The sequence below is a fragment of the Rhopilema esculentum genome, chromosome 20 (assembly GCF_057945365.1).
Source record: "Rhopilema esculentum isolate cy_ngs chromosome 20, ASM5794536v1, whole genome shotgun sequence".
Taxonomy (NCBI): Eukaryota; Metazoa; Cnidaria; class Scyphozoa; order Rhizostomeae; family Rhizostomatidae; genus Rhopilema; species Rhopilema esculentum.
Genome location: NC_142834.1, coordinates 9,737,969 through 9,760,320, shown reverse-complemented (window position 1 = coordinate 9,760,320; position 22,352 = coordinate 9,737,969). Strand labels below are relative to the sequence as shown.

The 22,352-nt window shown below is 36.6% G+C and overlaps 2 long non-coding RNA genes across 2 annotated transcripts in view; one reads left to right on the top strand and one right to left on the bottom strand.

The window, feature by feature from the left end:
• The first annotated feature begins 1,393 nt into the window (after positions 1–1,393).
• LOC135687311 (uncharacterized) lies at positions 1,394–21,925 on the top strand. Its single transcript, XR_010516184.2, has 2 exons — positions 1,394–1,529; positions 20,640–21,925. It is a non-coding gene; the product is annotated as an uncharacterized LOC135687311 (long non-coding RNA).
• LOC135687312 (uncharacterized) overlaps positions 1,455–22,352 on the bottom strand; it is a 41,318-nt gene continuing 20,420 nt past the window's right edge. The window contains exon 3 of the long non-coding RNA XR_010516185.2: positions 1,455–10,935. This is a non-coding gene — a long non-coding RNA (uncharacterized LOC135687312). The remainder of the gene's footprint in view (positions 10,936–22,352) is intronic.

Sequence of the window (22,352 nt, the reverse complement as noted above, 5' to 3'; positions counted from 1 at the left end):
TGTTCTTAATTTTTGTGAAAATCTGAGGCTGGATTTTTCTTAATTTGTTTTTAATCTAATAGGGTGTAAGCAGTGCGAGTGCTAGCTTTTTCGCTCTAGAGTGGTGTTCAGGCCTCATTTGCCAACAAAGTGAGTGAAACAAATTTAGTTTACTGACAAGTTTGAATATTCATCGATAAAAGCACCCACGCATCGCTAAAAATTCTCGATTTTGAGAAAAAACGTTGCTCAAAATTTCATTTTGCAGAAGCTCAGTCTCAGCTTGATCTTAATTTGCTCTTGACTTTTGACCAATTTTGAGGCTTGTGTTCTTGCAAAATTGTTCTTATAAAAAAAGAGTATATTTATTAATTAAATTGAAAAATTTTGTTTTTAACTAAGGAGGGTGCTTTCTCCTCTATTATTTTACCTATTGAGCTCCTCTTTCATAAAATTCACTGCATACAAATTCTTTTAAAAATCTTTAAGTTTGTTAGTCTGTGATTTCTTATTGCTTTTTTCTCAATTTAGATTATCCACATTTCCTTTATGAAGTTTTTTTCAATGACATTGTATGTAGTTGACTGAATTGAACTGGAACAATAATTTTTTCCTACAATGGCACGATTTTCTCTTACCTCTTAACCTCTGTTGGACTTTTGCTCTGGGGGGATAGATGTGGACAGAATAATAGAGCCCTTTTGTTAAACTTTTGCGACTATATCCCTTACAAACCACAGCTGTTTTTTCGCTGTAGTGTTTTTGCAAAGTATGTTGTTTGGCCCTTTCCAACGTAGTACTGTATCGCGATTCGCATAAAATCAAATCAATTAACAGAAATACATCCTACACCCTATCAGGGTTCACTAAAGACAGATGAGCGTGGCTTATCGTCCTGGGTTTTTCCTGTAGAAATTTTTCCAAGAACTGGGAGCGAGATGAAAATTCATTAGTGTTCAAAGGTTGCTGAACAATAAAGGGCGTGATTAATAGCTTTGATCGCCTCCGTAAGCTTTCAAAGAGCTTTCAAAAACGATCTTGACCAAATATTACCATTGGAATTACAATAACGATATTACAATCGAGTTGATACAACAAAGGAGACCCGTTGACGTGTATCTGAGAAAACAATGATACAGTCTCACCAAGGATTTCCCTTTCAAACCGAGGACTCTCAAGATTTCAAGTGAGCACAATGGCTAACAACGGGAAACAAAAACCGGACAAGTACCAGTAGTTCTGCATAGTGTGACTGAGTATCAAACAGATGTCTGCAGTGCGTTTTCTCCGTGAAATATCAACTTCTATAGAGAAGAAATTCCACTAAAAGGCCTATTTCAATAAGGAAACACGCAGACGAGCAGTTTGTGAAAAAAGAGATTATCTCCTGGCCATTGCAGTGAATAGTGATAATGAGTGAAATTAATGCATCCTTTTAACGGCAATCAAGCATAGAACGTTTTTGCTAGACAGGAACAACTGGACACGATCGAACGAAGGGTGAATCGATGTGTGCATATCAGGCTAACCTGGACTGTTTTATTCAAGAGGTATGTCATTTATCAAACTTTTTTCTATGTTCTGTTCAATGAATCGGCTTGGAGATTTCATTTGTTCCATGTGCAGTGTTGTTTACAAAATCGTCACGGTAAGTCGCTTTGACATTGATGTCATCTTGTTTGTCTGAATCGATTCCGCTTTCGTCTGAAACTGGGGTCTTGATCTCCCCGGTATTTTACTCTCGAAACAAAATAATGTGTGTATTTGCAGTTCAGAAGAGACTTGTTTGCCAAGCTCAATTCTTTCACATGCTGATCCCAGGCTAGGCCGTTACGTATCTAGACTCCGTTCCAATAATTTAGTTGACCGGGCCCACCAACTGTGTTTTGTTTTCATCAGCGTCACAAAACCCTTCTTCATTTCTTGTTAATTTTTATGCTGCTCCACACGGGAGAAAAGTGTGTTTTAGAGTCCATCTGTGCTGTTGAAATAGTATGTCCCATTAAAACGGCTCAATCTTTGGTTGCTAATTTTCCGCCACACCACACTTTGTCATCGTGCGGCGGAAAATTAGCAACCAAAGATTTATCACTTTTACAAATGTTCTTTCTATCTTTGATATCCTCTATCTAGAGTTCTGTATGTTTTTTACAAAAAGACCCCATTTTTATCCAGTAGCAGACATTTTTTAATTTTTTCATTATGGGCGGAGAGCCATTCTTTCGAGAACAATTCTATTGTTTTTCATATTGTTTCCATGCGACAGCTTTTTGTTTCTCCGTCCCGGGGACGGTGTTGATAAGCCTACTTCGGCGAACGAACGAATGCAGCTAATTTGTGAGGCAATCCTTCTTTTTAAGTCAAAGAGCATATGTAAATAAATCTGACCTCCAAGCACTATTCTCTTTCCACTTAAAAAAACCCTTTTTTTCAATAGCTGTTCAATTCCCTCTTTTTAACTTTTTCTAATTCTAAGCCACTCCATCTTCCACCACCACACGCACTCCTTATCACCACATCCTCTCCTTCCACCACACTCTCTCCACCACCACAACATTACCTTAAGTCGTTATCTGTCATCACCTCACCTTCCACCGATACCACCCCATCTTCCACCACCACTACCGCACCTTCCCCCGCATTGCACCTTTCACTGCAACTACCCAAAAGGTCACCAAAGGGGGTGCTATACCCCCCAACACTTTGTCTGTCAGCTAATAAAGGATTTTTGCCGGGTAGAAGAAAAAAATTTTTTCTCACCCTGTAACATGATTGCAACAATTGTAACGTATTAACATTTCTGTAGTTATTGAACTTCCGAAGTACAGCACTAAAGTGTGAATTTTGAAATAGAAACGCATAAAAGCAGCATGTAAGATTATTTATCTTTATGGTAACACCATCAAAGAGTGAGACACGCCCTTTTTTGTCAGCAATAATCATTTCTGTACTCCTCCGAAAAATTTTGTTTGGTTTTGCCTCTACAACTACCCCCACCTTCAGAGTCCAGAAAAGTTGTTAACCTTCCTCCGGACAAAAACGTCTCAGAAAGCACACCCTCCTCACAAAACAATGGAAAGCGGGCGTGGCTTTGGTTTGTCATAGGAGCTTATATTGTTTTTCGTGGACCTTCCTCCGATCAGTGGCCGTGCGATCATAATGCTTTCCTGACTCTGCCCACCTTCCACCGCCATTGCCCCACCTTCCACCGCCACTGCCCCCAACTTCCAACGGCATTACTCCACCTTCCATCACAGCAACCATTCCATCCTCATTCATGTGCTTTTTCTACACCTAACATATTTTCTATTCCTGCCATTTTTAGATAATTCGTTTTTTTAATTCGGCCATGACCTGCATGTTTAAATGATTAACCAGTTTATTAGAGGTTGTCTCTATCTAATTATCAGTTCCTTCGTGTGGTTGATCAGTGTTTTACGATGCTATTCCTAGCGTTTTAAGCTTCGGCCAAACGACTCGATTTCACTCGATTTTCTACTCAGAAAGAAGAGTGCGGTCGTGGAGCGTTCAATTCAAGGTCAACCGGGGAAAAAATGATAGAAAGGCGAATTTTCCACCATCCAGTGCAGAATTTTTTTATCTAAATACTCAAAATCGCCCAAAATCGACCATGGGGAAAAAACATTTTTGAGGTTTATATGGCCACACTCGATAATCAAATACTTGTAGCACAACTGAGGTCATCTGTTCAGGAAAAAACAAAAAATCTGTATTTCTTTAAAAATTGTAGATTTACGTAAGGAAAAATTCTCTTATTCTAGGCTTGAAAAATAAATAAGAGGGCTGATAAAGGAAGAAGTCAGTTTTCCTGATTTCCTTTAAAACATGGGCGGGAATTTTATAATCGACAGGCAGTTTTTGAATACCCAAAATACAAAATTCGTTAAGGCACCATAAGCGAGGGACATTTATCAATATTTTAGGGTACATAAAGTTATTCAATGCCTTAGCAATTTACTCGGGGGATGGGCTATTTTGGGTATTGGGGGACATACCAGCCAAAAATTTAATGTCCTTTTGCGATTTCGATATCAACGCAAGTCATTATTGTCTGATAATTGGTACAAATAAACGGCTCACTTTCTGGAAAATGGTACTCTCTGGATAAAATATGGCAGAATCGCTAATCAATTTGATTGATTAAAACTTTGTGATATGCATGCTAGTTTTTAAAATGGAAAGGCAGTACACGTCATGAAAAAGGTGCCTCAAACTTCATAAAGCACAATGAAAGACACGCAAGACTTGATTGAAACAACAATTCAACAAAGAGAGTTGGAAAACTCCAATTGGTAACGTTTCAGTTCATCAAAACTGTCGTCGAGACTTTCTTAACCAAAGAAAGATACCTCGAAAAAGTTAAGATATTAACGCAACACCTTGTTCTAAGAGACTCAATCAGGTTTTGCTGAGTTCAGGTGGAAAAAATATTGCTTTCTTTGTGGTAATGCTGCTACAAATCACTATATAACAATAATGCATCATTCCAGGTAAGGCTCACACCTATAAAGGCCCAAAATTCCTGAAATTAGATGTTAAAGTATTTGAAATTAATACTGCTTTTTTGTATGTTTCAAGCGTCCTTTTGATGTTCTTGACGGGTAGCAAAGTGGGTCCGTCAAAATGACGAGGAATGATGGCTAGCTGCTAGCTGAATGCCTTGGCTTTGCTGAGTATTGAATGTGATGTTGCTAAAAAGATTCACTTTAGTAATGTTATTGGCGTTTCTGCCTTAACAAAGCTTGTGAACTGGTACTGTTAAGGCTTGAACATTTATGAGCAACAGTTTGAATAAAATATATTCGAAAGGGGGGGGGGGGCTCATAAGTTGACTCACTTTTATTTGCGGCGTAATACTGCATTCATGCCTATTTTGTATAAACACAACCCCAGGCCGAAGATTCGCGAGAAGGTTTTAGAAAAGATGAACATTTTAACCACGCTACAAAGCAACATATATAGCCCATTTTAGCCTTGAATTTCAGAGCAAGGGCGTTGGGCCTTCGCTGCAAATTGGGGAGTCGTGATGACTTTAGCTCCAGGGCCCGTACCGCCTAGCAGCGGTGCTAGAAAACTGTGTAATAACGATAATAATACAAGATAAGCTTAGCTTTGGAAGGACGTGGCATAATTCGTGGATTGCAAATGTATATCATGAGAACTGCTTTTCATGTTTCATGTTGGGCAAAGAATTCCAATACCAGAGGTCCTCACAAGACAGAATTGATATATTTGTAAAAAAATTAAATTGTGGAAAAATTAACAGTCTCATTAATAATCAAGAATTTTCAAAAGTTTTGGCGGGTTAGCAAGAAGACTTGATTATTTTGCTACTGTCCAACCTATACCCAGGGCCAACGCCACGAACTTTGAGTGGAGGGGCCAAGTTCTATACATTGAACTTGAGTTTAGGCCTTCAAAGCAGGACCCCTATGGAAATATTTTTGCTTACTTAAAATATAGGGGGCCTTGGCGCCTCCAGCCTCCCCCCCCCCGGTGGTGCAGGCCCTTATACTCAATTTTATTTCTCAATTGTCAACTCGAATACCTGTTTAGCTTCCAAATTCAGAATTTACGCCTTGAATTGTTGCAAGCTATTCAAATTTTGCAGAATCCCTCGGCAGATGATATTGTGCATATGGTCAAAAAGCTCATTTTTTTAAAATTTCTAGAAAAATTTTTCCCCAAACTGGATTCTAGGCAATTCACCACATCAACGACTGCACTAGTCGAGCAAGTCGAATGGCGTCGAGTGATGTCGGGTGAAGTTTGATCATGATAAAAAAGTCGAGTGAAAAAGGTGTTGTCGAATGAAAATCGAGTCGTTTGGCCACCTTGTCGAGTGAGTCTAGTGAGCGCATGTGCAATAACCTGTTTTCGCGCGGAAATTTCTTTTGAAGCGAGGAGACAAGACAGCCATTTTAATTGTGTAAAAGTGTGGATCGCTGGTGAAGTTGGGGTTGTCGTCCAACTCATCTTTGTCTTCCAAAACTTCCATTAAGATAAGCATGGCAGACGCTTTCGGTTTCTTTGCCGCCATTTTTAATCGCAGAGTTCTGGATTTGGCGCGCTTTGGCTTTGGCGATTGAGTAAATAATCGAGTGAAAAATCGAGTGGAAAATCGAATCGTTTGGCCATCCATGCTTGACTTCGCTCGATTTTGAGATAAAATATAGAGAGAAAAATCGATTGAAAAATCGAATCGTTTGGCCAAGGCTTTAGAGTCGTCAGTAAGCCTCTCGCAATAGATTACCGAAGAATGACGCCATGTCCAGTGGTCTTCACTTTTGTTTTGTTCATGTTGACTATAGAAACGACTAACCAAACCACCCCTCGCTTAATCACCCTACACTTAATTAAAACAAGCATAATCTCTTTAAGAGTATTATGCTAATAGACTTTTTATGTTTTTGTATATTGTCTGGTATTTAACTAAATGAAGATGTTTGTAATCGGATGCTGATGCTGGTACCTAGCACTTCCGTTTAAATTATATGTACAAATACCAAGCCAATGCTCCAACATCGATTTACAATAATCGATTGTGGTGATTATTGGCTTTGCCATAGCTTTAGATAAGATATATCTCATTTAGGAATGGCCATGCGCTATGACAACACTATCGTTGAAATATATCCGAGTCCATATAGTGTGACGTCATCAAAATAAATTTTTAAAAGGTTCTTTATATGCAAAATAATTTCAATATGTGTAAAATTAGGTGAGTTATGGCCAATAAAAGATTTTCGGGTTACTGTCTGGTCAAAGTTTGCTAGCGGGTTACTGTCTGGCCTGGTTCATAAAGTTACAGTGATTTGATGAAGGGTATCCAATTGTTTCCCTCATTCCTAAATTCCCGATACTTTTTCGCCGAATTCCCGATTCCAGCCCATCAATTACCGAATCCCGGTGTTATTGATTCCCAAATCCCGTTCACAAAAGTTTGCCAATTCCCCGAAGAACGTATTGGGTGGAACCTATGCTTTTGTGGCCAAATCTCTGCCAATTTTTAACATACTTATTTGATTTCGCACCATTAAATGCCTATCATGATGCTCTTTTAGGTTTATTAGTTCAAAATCCAAAAGGTCTAAAATAAGTTCTTATGACGTCATTACTTTGGAACTATATAGAACTCGCTCCCTTCTTGGAGAATGGTGCCTGCATGTCTGCAGGTGGAATGTCATAATGTTCCGTGTAAGTCTATTAGACAGGGAATTATCCACAACAATCGAGCAAAGTGCCTAACCTTAGTTTTTGTACTTGATTTGGGTATTTGAAGCCTTTGTGATGGATACCCGTGTTTTTTCTGCTAGAAACTGTTAACGAACACTAAAGATTTGTGCTACCTGAGTTCGAAAATTGTATGACATGCTGGACAGGTCAAAATGAATTTTTTTAATCCGTTTGAGATAAGTACATACCTGGCTTTAACTTCATTTAATATTGTTTTTTGATAAGTTACATGGGACCTTGATCTCGTTTGGATAAAATCTTATTAACTTTAAAGCTGAAGCACCAGCGAAATTAATGGACATTTATAGAAAAGAAGCAAATAATTTCGAAGTTGGAACGGTACCCAACAGCTTTAACAACACAGATATGTTTCATTACAGTTGGTGTTTCTCACTCGCAAAATCACAGGGCCTTTCCTTTCTCACATTTTTTGACACCCAACATCGCCTTCCCTGACAAGATTTCTGAAATTACCCACTACAGTATCGCATCGCATCGCTTTCCATGACAATGTATCTTTGATTGCCAGACGTCTGTTGCCAAGCAATTATTCTTGTTTGACTGATTACAGAGAAGCGTTGAACACGCTATCACAAGCTCGATTTTTGTTAGCAGAAACAATTTTGAATCAATGAGTCTCAACCACGCCCAACTGGATTCAGATCTTGGACAGATGTTCGCCTTTTTCTTCTTCATTATGTATTCAAAAATCTGTACTACAGCAAGTAAAGTTCTCTCACTATGACATGGCCTATGGTTCTGTCGATCTTTTTAATCTCTGTTTTTGCTCATGTTGCTGGAGGCAAACACGGATTTCTTTGTTCAGAAATACGCCGAGGTAAACAGAAAAGCTGTTAATTTATCAATTTATAGAAAATTATGCTTTTATTTTGTAGCTACTCTGTTGTTAAACAGTGAGTTCGACCCACTTTTGATCAGATCTTATCTGTAGGCTTACAAAGTTTATGGTATGGCTATACAACTAAGTATCGGCGATTGATGTCCACCATACCTCTATTTTGTCTGGATAGTATGCCGATTTTGATGCTTTCTTCTTGTGTTTTTATGTACTACTTTCATCTTAATTGGAATCTTATTTATACCAATCATTTGCGAAAGCCGATCTTACTCAAGTGAGGGATATTTTAGCGATTTTTATGTACGGGTGTTTTTCACGTTTACTCTTCCATATTCACAGTGATTTTCTGCAACTCATCACTTTTCCCGGTTTCTACGTTTAAGTCTTTTGCTATGAAACCTTGTTATTAAAAATTCATTTCATTCAAGAGAGTAAGCCTGTGCAATTGCCACTATCGTCGTCGTTTCTACGTTTTCCTGTTTTTTCCTTCTGTGAATGATACCTAATTATAAATTTTTCGAAAATTTTTTATTACCATGTTGATATTATACATTGCAGTTATTTTGTTTTTGTTGCAAGCATTGTTTGATTTCTGAATGAAATAAAAATATTTTTTGAGAAGGCAACAATCGCAATTTAAAGGGAGTGGCATAAAGATCTCTAGAGAACCTCAAAATTATTGAAGTAAAATTCTCTCAATTATTAAAGAAAATACTAATTTCATTGTCTCATCTACAGTTTATCAAGCTGCTCGTGTAGAAGGAATGTCTTTATTATTTTTATTCAAGATGCTCTCTAACTAAGGGAAGTTATATGAGCCTCGAAATTAACATCACTGTTAAGATTTGGGTGTCCAGATAAGATTTAATTTCACCTGGTTTTGGTATATCTTTTAAGGGAAGCTTTCAGCTCTTTCATCTATTTAGACATTTCCAAAGTTTTCAAGTCGCCTTTACCTTTCCATGCCTCTAAAGTCAGCAATGGCTTGTCAAAGAACAAAGCAACCTTTTTCTAGATAAAACCACTGAAGCAAGCACCCTTCCACATGATGATGTTACTTAAGACGTCACTTATTTCCAGGGCTCAAGCCCAGTGGCGGAAATTCATTTTTCAAATGGGGGGGGGGGGGGCAGTGCTCACAAAGAAAGGAAATTTGCCGACAAATGACATACTTCACCAAAAAACCGACAATTTAGCAAAACGTTGCCCCCACGTCCCCGCATTTTCCACCACTGCTCAAGCCTAACCGACACCCATCTCCAGCATGCCCAAAAATTGCTTTAAGCCGTGGCTTGCTTCGCAAGAATATATTTGCATATTGCTGTCAATTATTCAAAAAGGTCCTCTGGAAACCCAAACTTTTTGTTTTTGGCTGCCCGTTTCTTTTCCTAACATTTTACTCTCCCAAGTCACCCAAGTGAAAGAGCTGACATGCACATTGTTCAAGAAGGGCATGTCTAGAAAGGAACATTTTCTAAAATTACATTGCTCTAAGAAGAAGAGCAGCATGTTTTTGCTCGACTCTAGGGATTATTCTGCGTATTCTAAAACTTTTCGATATACCGGTACATCAACTTTGTGTCATAAAATAACCTGATGATCGTACAATACTCCAATGTTTTCGTTATGCAAGAGTTTACAGTGTCTTTCGTTTAGTTTCTTGTGCGTAAGAGATGCCCTACGGCCGCTCATTGCTTGTTTTCTTCGGCAGCTCCTTCTTTATTGCTCTAATGGATTTGCTGTACTTCTAGCTAAAAATGCGCCCTGTTATTAAAATTTCGTCTTCTCTCCAAGTCACCTTATAGGTTCCCCATTTTTCGCTAAGCTTTTTATTTTACATTTGTCATATTGTCATAAATCATTTTTCTCTCTAGAGAGCATACACACCCTTCGATTATCGACGCCTGTTTTGGTCCTAGGATGTTAACTGACTTTGTGCCTTTCCTACACTCTTCTCGTGTGTCATATGTTCTCGTTTTCGGTGTCATATCGCTTAGCAGGATTTCTCTTATAAAGGAACGATTTGTTCATTCAGTTAATCTGGCTCACTAGACATGAACAGCATCAATAAAAACCTGGCTTCATTTTCTTTCACGGAATTTAAAGTTGGTGTTGTTCATTGAACGGCTGTGGTGTGATAATGCAGGCTGTTTTGGCTAGCCTTGAATATGCTGTGCTTTTTCTAATGAATCAGGAGCATTAAATGCAAGTCGAAGTCAAAACAGTCAATTAAAAGATCAGAACACTAAGCCATGCTGGACGTTTTCTATGTCATCGCCCTCTAATCTACTGTTACAATTACAGACACAAATTTTTATTTAATAATCATAAGAAAAGAGTCTCAAATTCTTATTGAGAAATAGAAGCGTCACGCTAAACCGCAAACTTCTCAACGAAGCACGCTTTACGTAGTTCCTTGAAGCAAATAGCCAAACAAAAACTACGAATTTGTGAAACATAGAGTTTTCGGATGTCATGAGGTAGGAGGATAACGGAAAACAACCGATTTGTCTTTGCCCAAATAAATATTCTTGGCAATCGAAGAATACAGTGCAATAATATTGGGCTTATCTTTTATGGGTATCCTTGCACAAGCATATAAATCGCAAATGATTACATTTTACACAACCTGTGTCTGTAACATAGGCTACAGTGCATTCCTACTCTATTTTGGATTATGGAAATAAAATCCTAATGTAAACAGATATATGAATAAAGTGGAATCACCTGGCTTTCTTCGCAGCGAACCCGCTGTGCTGATGTCGTGAGGCTATAGCAAAGGTTGTAGGCTCTTCTTATCTTCAATTATGCATGACAGAAACTGCAGTTTTGATCTTCATCTGTAATTAAATCGAGTTCATTCACTCCAGAGTTTTCAACTGTCTTAGCAATAAACAGTACTGAATATGTCCAACTGCTTCAAAAACGAGCATTTAGTTCGGATTGTGAACTTTTTTTTTCAATGAATGGACTCAATCGAAGTAAAAACAGCGATATCCTATTCTAATGCAAAATGCTCATAATTCTTTATTTTGCTTTTATTTCATTTTGATGAAATATTTTGCTTTTCGAATCGTTACAACGTCCATTCAGCGCGTCTTCAATAATAAATATGCAATGCTATCGAGGTCCTACAGGCAAATGATCCGTAAGGTGGACATTCATAAGTTTCAACTCCTCCCCGGTTATTCAAAAATCCTTGTTTGCAATAATAGCCGAATCTATGCTCGATAAAGTGATCTTCTCCCTTGTGTCGTTTCCAAAGTGCAAAGCAAGTTAGCTCAAATATAGAAAGAATAAAAAACGTTCCTCCGAACATCAGAAATTTTTAAAATGGTTGAAAAAGGAGATCCTGTTCCTTCCATCCTAGAATATATATCTTTTCACTAAAGATTTGGTTTGGTATCTCTATATCGATTCTAAGATTCGGTACCTCCTTGGTCTGTTACCCTACAAGTAAAGCTAACAATAGTCGTCGACTGTGGGCTATTGTGGAGTGCTTTAGTTTTGAAGTCAGCTCCCCCTATTAGCATCCAAATAATCATAGTAGTTAATAATTAGGACAAATAAATGGATTCATTCTGTATAGCAGTTCTTTAGACTCGGATGTAAGCAGCCTCAGAAATATGTAGATGATGTCAGATTGTCCTTTGGCCTGATCGATGTGGCTTTGCTTTAATTGACTGGAGCTAGCTATTCAGGTTTTCAATTATTTAATACATTCTTAATTCGGTAATAAAGCTTTGTATCTTATTTTTTTACTAATAGAGGCTTTGAGTTGGTATTGTTAGTTTGATGCGCAGTGTTTTTGCGATATTTCTACTTTAGAAATTGAGCGTTTCAGATTCCAGCCAAACGTCCAATCTTTGTAATGAAAAGTAAAAAAGTTGTTTGTGTAAGTACAGAGTTCAGAGGCTCGTGGTTTTTTAGATAATTAAAGGCCCGAGTGTTCTAAATTTTAGTTGTTATTTCAATACTGAATATTCTACGATTACATACTATAAATTGTTTTAGGGTTCTAAATAACATTTTATTGATATGAGAGTATAACATGGGTTGCCAGCCATTAGTAGAAGGTGAACATCAAGACAATATTCGCTGTTTGTGGGTAGCGCACACATATTCAATTGTTATGTTATTTCCTTTTAGACAGGCCTGAGTTGAAAATTCATACTAGAGAACCCCAATTCTTCTTTCCAAGGAAGTAAATAGCCAAACAATTTTACGCTCCTGCCCCGGTATCTACGTTCCTGCTCCTCTCAATTCTCGTCTACCTTATTCATCTTTCAACTCCTTTGTCCGTTCTCAACCTTGAATGCAACGGCTTATAAAAATTCATCTAGCAATTATTGTAGAAAGCATGCATCTTTGTTTTGTGCCTTTAGCAATATTGCAAGTGCGTGTGTTTTTTTTATATCCAGATAAAATATTACAATGCAAACTACATTTTACTATACCGGCTAATTACTCTACGAAACTACAGGTACGATACCATGGGGAGCAAAGGAAAACGACAACCCTATGGCCATTATATGCAACTAGACAAAGAAATACGAACGCTACACGTACACATAATAAATGTTAACAAAAAAAAGAAAAATATTTATATATATATATATAGGAAATTACAGGTACAAGATGATACGTTTTAAAAACTGAAAATAACAAATAAGTGGGTGGGGCACAAGATTTAGAGATATTTAATGAAAATTATTATATTATCATTCAAAGCTTGTTCTTGAAAAAGTGCGTGTGTGTTCTATGCAGGAAGCTGTTTGCAAAATTACGTTTCCTATGCTTTTCGCTTACTGCACTTTGTCTTTGCTGAAGAGATAAATAATCTTGATCATTCTCAGCTCAGAATCAATCATTTATGAGATCTTACGGGCGCTCTTTGTATGTCATTTTTTAAGCTTCTTACACCTTTCTTTTTCATAGTGCAGGTACTTTTGATAGGTCTCTACATACCCTTGTGCTTGCTGATCCGCGGATACAGCTAAGAAACACACATAGAGATCATCTCCAATATCATCAATGCATGGAAGTCAACCCCATAGCTAATCAACCAGGTACCTCCTATTTTAAGTTAATGCAACCGTTTCAAGTGCTTGTTTATTTCATTCACAAATCTGAATGAGCTGCTTTCGGAAGGTCTCTCAATTTTGTAAGTACCGAGGTTTGTATGATCTGGACACAGTACTGCGATAATTAACTTTTAATTTTTGCCCTAGATCACATTCACGGTTATAAAGCGACGGGCTAGATTTCTTGCATATCTGATATCTGAATCTGATCTTGTATTTTTGTGTGTTGAAATAAGCCCTCGAAAGTCTTCTGTCTTGGATAGACCAAATGATCCAACTCATTTCTTTTGGATTTTTAAAGAATACTGTCTCTTGTTTAGACAGAGAAAGTAAGGAATTATTTGCCATATGGATTACAATCATAATTTTTCAACAAAATTCCACCACATAAGCAGTAATTCAAACCATTTTTCGTACAAGTATGAATTTTCATAGCCCCAGTCAACTTATGAAAGGGGCCCCCATATTTTTGCGTGATGCCTTATTGGCCATATTTTCGTGCGTGAAATTGTGAAATCGTGAAATCTCGATTTTTATGCGTGATTTTGTGAATCAAGATTCCTACTTGAAGCGTGAAACATGAGTTTTCCTTGCGTTATGTCGTAAAAAGGCTTTGACTATCCGTATATTCGCGAATGAAATTTTGAATGATAATTCAAAAAATCTCCTCAATTTGGTGCGTAATAAACCAATAATGACTAAATCTCAAATTAGTATTCAAAGTTTGAAAGTAGTGTTGTAGTCATATCAAAAGTTGTTGTCCTTCAAGCGGGGCCCTGATGAGCAATAAAGACAGGATGGAAATGGCAGGGAGTACCACTTTGGGGTGGGGAAATTTTGATTACCAGTTTTGAGTTCTTTATCAACTGGGGATATTGAATTGTGATGGTAAACGGTGATTTGCCGCTGTTTTTTGGGTAAAATGGGGAAAGTTCCTGCTTACCCTCTACGAAGGAGAAACGTGGCTGGAATGACGTTTCTAACAAAAAAAATCTGGTCTAAGCAGTTGAATATGGCGGATAGTTTGTCTTTTTTGTTAGAAATACGTTTAAAGTAGTAAAATGAGCTTTAATTTGTCACATGACGTCTAATTACGTCCATGTCCTTATGTGGATATCTTACTAAAAATTGGCAAAGCCAAATCATCCTTTGACATCGGAAATTCATTTTAGATTTCACTGCACGTCTCTATGTAGATGACGCATTTGCTAGTGATGGAGAGCTCTGTGGACCATTACCTTGTGTATACCTAAAGCTGCAATAATGCAATACATAAGGAGATTATTGTCTATTCAGAGTAATTTGCATGCAATCTAGAGGACACCAAAACGGTTACATGAGCAACGTGGGTGCAGAAGGAAAAGGCTAGTACGTCATAGTTCCTGCCCTACTGTCTAAGCCCCCATTTTACTCATTCATTCATTCATTCATTCATTCATTCATTCATTCATTCATTCATTCATTCATTCATTCATTCATTCATTCATTCATTCATTCATTCATTCATTCATTCATTCATCCAACCATTAATGATGGGTCCTCAATTTCAATGGATCTAAAATCGACACACCATTTTTAAGAACTGGATATCTTTCTTACAATAGAGGCTGTAAAATAGATAGCTAATAACTACCTGTAAGTCCTTGGAGGCTTTACAAATTTCTGTTTATTAAGGGAATGCAGGGTTTGTTATTTCGAGATTTAGCCCCTAGTTTTGGAGTTGCTCGTCCTTTCGTCAAAGAAATTCTTGTATCACTCTTAATTCGCCATCTACAAAACGCTGCCGTTTGCATGGCAAGACTTAGATTGCCGGGGATTTTATGTAATACGACAATAAAAATCGGAAATATTACTTAATCAGGTGAAGTTTGATTCTTTGCTTAAGCAACCACTTTAAAGAAAGTTTTAGGCTTCTTAAAAACGAATTTAATCTTTCTGTGTATAAAACGCCTTTTGAGATTTATATCCAGGGAAAGTTTCCTGTATTATTTTGTTTGAAAAGCAGCGGATGAAGTTGCGTTACTTTAAAAAGGTTTTTCGTTTTACCATAACAAACAAAAAGCTTTATATAAAGAGCTTTTTGAGTCCAATTGTAAAGAATCTAACTTTTTATGCTGGACAATTAGTTTTCATATAAGAAATTTTCGAGTTCAGCGATGTTTACAAAGTTATCAAATTGAGTTACTTCAGGTTTTTAAACCCTTTTTGTTTTGTCACTTTTTTTACTATGCTTTAAAACTTTTATAAGTGTTCTATGTTACTTTCAAAGCACAGATCAACAGAATTTTCAAATAGAATTTAACTAATTTTAAATTGATCAAAAAGCAATAAATATCATACAGTATTCTCTCCAATTAGCGGACAGCGTCGGGGCCAGAGCAAGGTGTCCGCTAATTGGAAGTGTCCGCCTTTTGAAGAGTTTTGCAATAAAAATCCCAAAGTTGAAAATAGAACCTAGTTTTGTTTTCAAAAGGTAATCAGTGGTGGCGCCAGGGGAGGGCTAGCCCCTCCGTCGCAAGCACCTAGCTCCCCCCCCCCCCAATCGGAGGAAATTTTAGGTTATTGTCGAAGCAAATTTGACAAAATAACATACGAAAACTGCATATTTTAGTTATTTAACCCCCTGTCGGAAGCTCCAACCCCTCTGTCGGAAGATTTCTGGCGCCACCTCTGGGTGTAGTCTGGGTACTTAGTGGCTCTCGGGTTGAACTTAGACACTAAAAAAATAAAAAAACAACCAAATTGAGCGTAAAACAACACTTTCATGGACAAAAAAGTTAGTAAACTGGGCTGTAAAAAAGATCAAAGCTGTAAAAAGCCAACTAGATTGTCAAGTGTCAAAGTGTTTGAAATAAATATTTGAAAAAATATTCATTCGTCTCATTTTTTTGTTCGCTGGCTCCCAAATTCTTTTGCACTATCCGCTAATTGGAAAGAGAAAAAATGCCAAATTGACTATTTTATGCAAACAATATTTTCCGTTGATTAGAGTGTCCTCTAATTAAATGTCCGCTTTTTAGAAAGTTTTTCATGAGACTTTGACCAGAAAACGATCGGGGAAAAACAATTTGTCTGCTAATCAGAGGTGTCCGCTTTTTAGAGTGTTCATTAATTGGAGAGAATACTGAATCTTCCTACAAAACCATGTTGTGATACATACAAGATAGGTTTTTAGCCTATTTCACATGTGGACATTTGCGTCAAGGAACGTCTTTGTATTCAAAGTAAAATGACAAGTCATGGATAACTTTTTTGTTTGGTTAGTAGCAAACAATTTAATTTTGACTGTTCGGTGGATTAGGGTTGTGCTTGCAGGCTTAATTGTTAAGTATGGATTTCAATGGCTTTCTTATAAGTTAAGTCTAGATTGCGATGTCTTTTTATCGAATAAAAGCCACAATATGCATAAATACTGGCAATAAACGAGAAACGAATGTCCATTATCTGGTGAGAATATCCTATTCGTTGTGTTATTGCCAATATGAAACATTATGTAAACAGGTTTGTTTTCATATTCAGTGCCACAAGGTTTTATTTAAAACGTAAATTTTATCGCATTTATTTGTATACTATCTACTTTCTTATCAATTATGAAGATATGTATGGATCAACTTACGCATTGTTGCGTAGAACAGGACGGCTCTGCGTTGCAGTTTCACACTGATTGCGATCATCTGGTGGCTGTTACAGCGTGTACAGCTCTTTGAGCACTTAGTGAAAGACAGTCAAACAATAATTTTTGTCATCAAATAAATGTAAATCTTTGAAATATTTTTCATCAAAACAAATGGATTATCATATAGGTTCATCTATGAATACTGGGGCAATTTTTTTCTAAATTAGCTAGCATGTTATGAAGTTCCTTGATACGTATAATTGAATAGTATATTATAATCTTAACTCTCTCCTTGGTGATTCGTGTGATGAATAGATGGGCATGACTTGATTCTTTCTTCTTATCTTATTTATATCAATTTAAATTCAATTTTCAGCGCAATGGCAGGGTCGCAGTACCAGTCCTCTAGGCACCATTGTATATCATATTTATACTTGTTTTAACATTTTCTTTTAAACATAATTCTATATTTTCATTGCAAATTAGATTTTTTGCTTTTATATATCATTAACCATTATGAGTGCAAATCTGTTTTCATCGACCAAAACGCAGCACTTTTTTGGAGTTTTAGCTTTCACTCTTATCACATCAATCACTTAAGTCACTTCTGTCATTTCTGACAATCCTCTGAATTTGGAACAGCACCAGAAACACCTCCCTGTAGCACCAGTTCTTTACACTGGTAGCAACTTTGCTTTAAACACCAAAAACCCGTTTATTAGAGCACGTTTATTATCAATAATGGAGCCAAGAAAATGAAGCTTATTTTATTTAAAGAGATGTTGTTCAGTAGATCATGTGTGAAGGTGTGTGGAGATCTAACCAAATGATTTGTCGATGCTCCAGTCTCAGAGAGGGGGGACACCTCGTTATGTTTTTGCTCCCTCTTTTCCTAACCTTCAGAACCCTTAGTTTTTTTGTTTCTCGTTGCCTTATATTTATAGCGAATATTATTAAACCAAGCCTCAAGTGTTGATTTTCACTGAAATTTTACATTTTGAAGTTAACGTTGTATTATGTGACGCACTTTTCAAAAATTATGGCGGTTACATAGAGACTGGCACAAAGAGGGGGTAGCCAGCCCAGGCTAGCTGGAGTTCACAACTCAAGATTTCGTCTAAGCAGTGTCTTTAATATATGCTGAGTGAATATTTTTAAGAGGGCTAAAGGTTGCCGCAGGAAGATAAGGTTCTAAGTACTACCTGCTAAGTAGGGAGGGGCAAATATTTTGATATCCAGTTCAACGAAGTACAACATAACACTACTCCTTTTCTAATACTCTTTCAAAAACCAATTTTTAGGTAGGCAAGTCTGTGCACAGTTGGAAGTGCAAGAATGTAGTAGAAGGAACACGATGTTTTTCATAAAGTAGTGTACAGTTCTTTTCAATAAATTTGAAGGGGGAAGAGAAACTTTACCTTTGTGGAGTACTTTCAGAACTGTCTAAACTTTGCCAGTTATTTACTGTTATTATATAAACTATTTTTACTATTGATACCGCCAATTTATCGGCTTTTTAAAACTTTTCCAATACACGGCAGATGTCGGTACTTTGAACATCAAACACAAATGCTTATGGATGTCAATTTAATAAAGTTACAAAATTAACCTATTTCGCCGGTGAAAGCTTTTGCAGCCTTGTGAAACTTATATATAAACAATCAGATTGGGTAGTGTGAGCAATGTGAACAGATATCAAGATGTGTGATGTGAGTCTATTCACTTCGGTATGTTACTATTATATATTGACTTGCTTTATACGAAGTGCAAGCATAGCAGAGTAGCTACTAACTGTTTAATTTTGGGTATGTAGTGCCTGTACAAACCGGAAGGATATGAGACGAGAAGAGTTTTATTCATAGCTTGTTGGACATCTTTCTGGACGGACCTGTCTAGTTTCCATACTGCTCGACCTGATGACGTAATTAGTTTACCAACCCTAACCCTTACCCTAACCCTAACTCTTTACTTGAAATAATTAATCATACTAATTTATGACTATTAATCATGCTTATTTATGACTATCAGGTCCAGCAGTATGGAAACTAGACAATTCCTTTCTGGGCATACGAGTCTAAGAATAACCGAACTCACTTTCATGCTTGCAACCATTTTTTTCTAAACCAACGAACATTTCTGCGGCAGTTGATTTCGCAGACTACATTTGTCTTTATCTAGCGAATATTGTTGTTTGAAGGAGTGATATTGATTTTGACTGCTGCAATTGACCTCGAAGCCAGTTTTGAGTCTTTGGCTACTAAGGTATCATGGTTCGTAATGAGGCTGAATAAATGAAATTTTCTATGCACCATTGTAATTGATCCCATTGTTAAAAGCTAAGGTGTACACACGTAAAGGTGATATACGGTTCACAGTATAAAGTTAAGTAGAAAGATTGATTGCCGTCTTTGGGCAAGAGCTTAACTCTATGGCGTTGATACATATTGCGTTGATACGTACTACGTTGAGGCTTGTGATGTGAAAAGATAAGGTGACTTAGGGTGATTATCATTTATTGTGATTTTACTTCATTTTTCGAATTCATCGACTTTAATTTCACGACACATAATAACCAAACAAGATGGCCATAAGTCGTTGTTACATCACTATATCAGTTTGTTTTGCTCCCAACTAAGTTATCATGTTGCATAAAAACTGTATCTGTACATAGCTTTTGTTAACATATAATTGATCATCTACTGCCTAATTCATATAAATGAGTCACCTTCCAATTACCATTTTCACTAGAATGGTCATTGTTCAAGTTGCCTGATGATGTAATAAATTGTTTTCAGTACTTTGTGCAAATAAATTAAAAGAGCCGTAGATTTGTCCGAAAGCTCTCAGAGAAAGGTTGGTTTTGCAAAGTCTGTCTTCTCTTCCATGTAATCCCGATTACTCCAAAAAAATACTCTTATCCTGGATTTGAAATACCAGAAAACATGAAATGGTTGCATTTTAAGATCAATTGCTTCTAAAATAGACGTTGCAAAGCTTCTGCGTTAGGATTAGCCGTTGCGGTGTCTCTATCTTTCATCACGCAATATGCTAAATAGAGTTTGCCTTGCCATAACACTCTTAAGCGGCGCTAACTGACGTATTTTCACGTGCTTTTCTCTCAGGTGATTTTCTTATGGTCTTGTGCTCTGCTTCCCTCTATCTTCCAACTTTTTGTCCAAAGTTTTTAAAATCTGATATAGTATCTGATAAAGGGTCCAAAGAGAATATTGATTTGACAATTTTTTTCAGAATTTTCCATCAATTTTGCGACAAAATAGGTGTTTAACATGTTGGGAGTGCGGACTAAATGTTCGTTTCCATAAAAAAGTTTAGAAAAATGACAAGGGTTCGGTTTCGAGACGGCTGACTTCGATTCACCATTGTTCGTAGTCTGTCTTCTGAAGTCATGTTCCGCATAAGCTTTGCCTTTTTCTCTCGGAAAAGTTAGATACAATGACAGCTAGATAATAGAGTACCTGTGATTGTTTAAATGTTTAAGCTTGTCTGGAGAGTGAATTATTCTTGCAACAAAGCTTTGACTGCATTTGTCCTTCAAGTGACCTTCTCCTGCATTCTCAATTGTTGTAAAAAGTATGTTGTTGACGTTACTTTATCACTGTCTAAACGACAGTTAGACTAATCGATCAACTTTTCTAATGCGAAACAGTCTATTCTACAGTAACCAAAGATCTCTTTAGAAAGAAAACAGCCAGAATGATGAAATTACATAGGCCACTTTTTCCGACAGTTCCTGCTCGTCTTTGTATTTACTGAATCAACCAAATGTTTTGTCAACATTGTCTTATCCACACATCTATTGCACATTCTTCTCTCTTTCTTTCAGGTAATACAAGATTAATCTTGGTTTATCAGTAATGAAACGTAGAAGTGGCGATGGAGGACAGCGACATAGCGAACTTTCTTCTGCTAGGTATAATTGTCATCTTTATAGTTCTAAGTATACTGGCACATTGCCTAGTTGTGAACCGAGCTCGCCGTAAAAAAGAGCGTCAAGTTGAAGGAGAAATTACAAGCCAAGAGATAGTATGACATATCGCAAATGTATTGGAGCTATCAAATTTGCCGTGAAGTTAAGGCAGTTTTCGTGTATTTCATGAAAATAAATTAACATGCATAGGTGGCAACTGAATTTCAATTTTCAGTGAACTGAGGTGGACTAAAGATGGCAAGTTGAACTGAGGCTGGCTAAAGATGGTAGACTGACAAAAATTCCTAATATCCTGGTATTTAGACTTAAAACAACTAATGGAAACTTTCTGTTCAGTGACTTTTTATATTATTTAATGCAAATGGTTTTCTTGTTAACTGGGTTGTCATTTAATTAAGTGTATCGAGTAATTATGGCTAAATGTTTTTGGATTGTTACTTGTAGACGACAGCTTAATAAAGTTTGCAATACAAGAAATAAAGAAGTCTATAGGACTTTATATTTTCTCAGTGAGTTTCAAAAGTAATGCATAGCGTGTTCTGGTTTTGCAAAATGGAAAATTAACGACGTTTCTTATTATTACATTATTATATTTTTTATACCAATTTATAGACTCTAATTTCCTTCTTTGTTCGTATATTAGATTAAGAAATACCTCTCACAGCATTCGAGAAGGCAGTCAGGATAGAAAATCTAAGGGAGCCTTAGTTGCAATTGACATATATTGATATAAATTTTGTTTTGTACAGTTGGAAATTCGATCGAGTGGACTGGCAGAACAATAACCATTGATTTGCCGGCCCTTTCCCCTGATCCTTTTTTAATGTACGATCATAAATATCATAATGACATTATCAGGACTCTAAGTAAAATCTTTCTCTCGTCCTTTTTTTCTTATTCGGGATTGTTAATTTCAAGGTTAGTCTTAGAAATTCTAGTTTCAGTATGGATTTAGAATGTGTTTCGTGACAGCTCAGGATTGCGATTGTTTCGTCAAGAAAACGTTACATTTTTTGTAAGTTTAACAACACTAATATTTTAGTAAAATTAATGTTTATTGTATAGTGTTGTGCACAAGAATTGGGATTATCAGTTTATGTAAAATGGGTTTGTTAGAACTAACTTTTGTATTAAAGCTTATTAAGATTATTTCGAATTTTATCAAATTACGTTCGAAATCAGAGAGACTGAATTTCTTCATACAGCTCAAACTATTAAAAAGAAAAGAACGATAATTTGCTAAACTTAGCATTTTCTGTTGAAAGCTACGTTATTAGAGTTATATTAATGAATGTTTAAAGGAAATCCTCAGCCAAAATTTTCATTCGCATTTGCTTGGCTATTCCAAAGAACTGAACCTGCTGATCACGAGTTTTTTATGACAAATAATTTTCCCTCATAATTTACTGACCAGGGTCAAAGCTAGGGCCATATCTTTGGGGCGCGTGGGGATGTGACGTCCTCTTTTATGTATGAAAATTTAGCAAATTTTGATGACAAGTGTTAAACAGAAGTTCAATGTGTTTTGTAAAATAAAACAACATGTATCTGCAATAATCTTGTCAGAGTGGAACTTGAAATTCATAAACGCTAATGCCTAGCAATTTT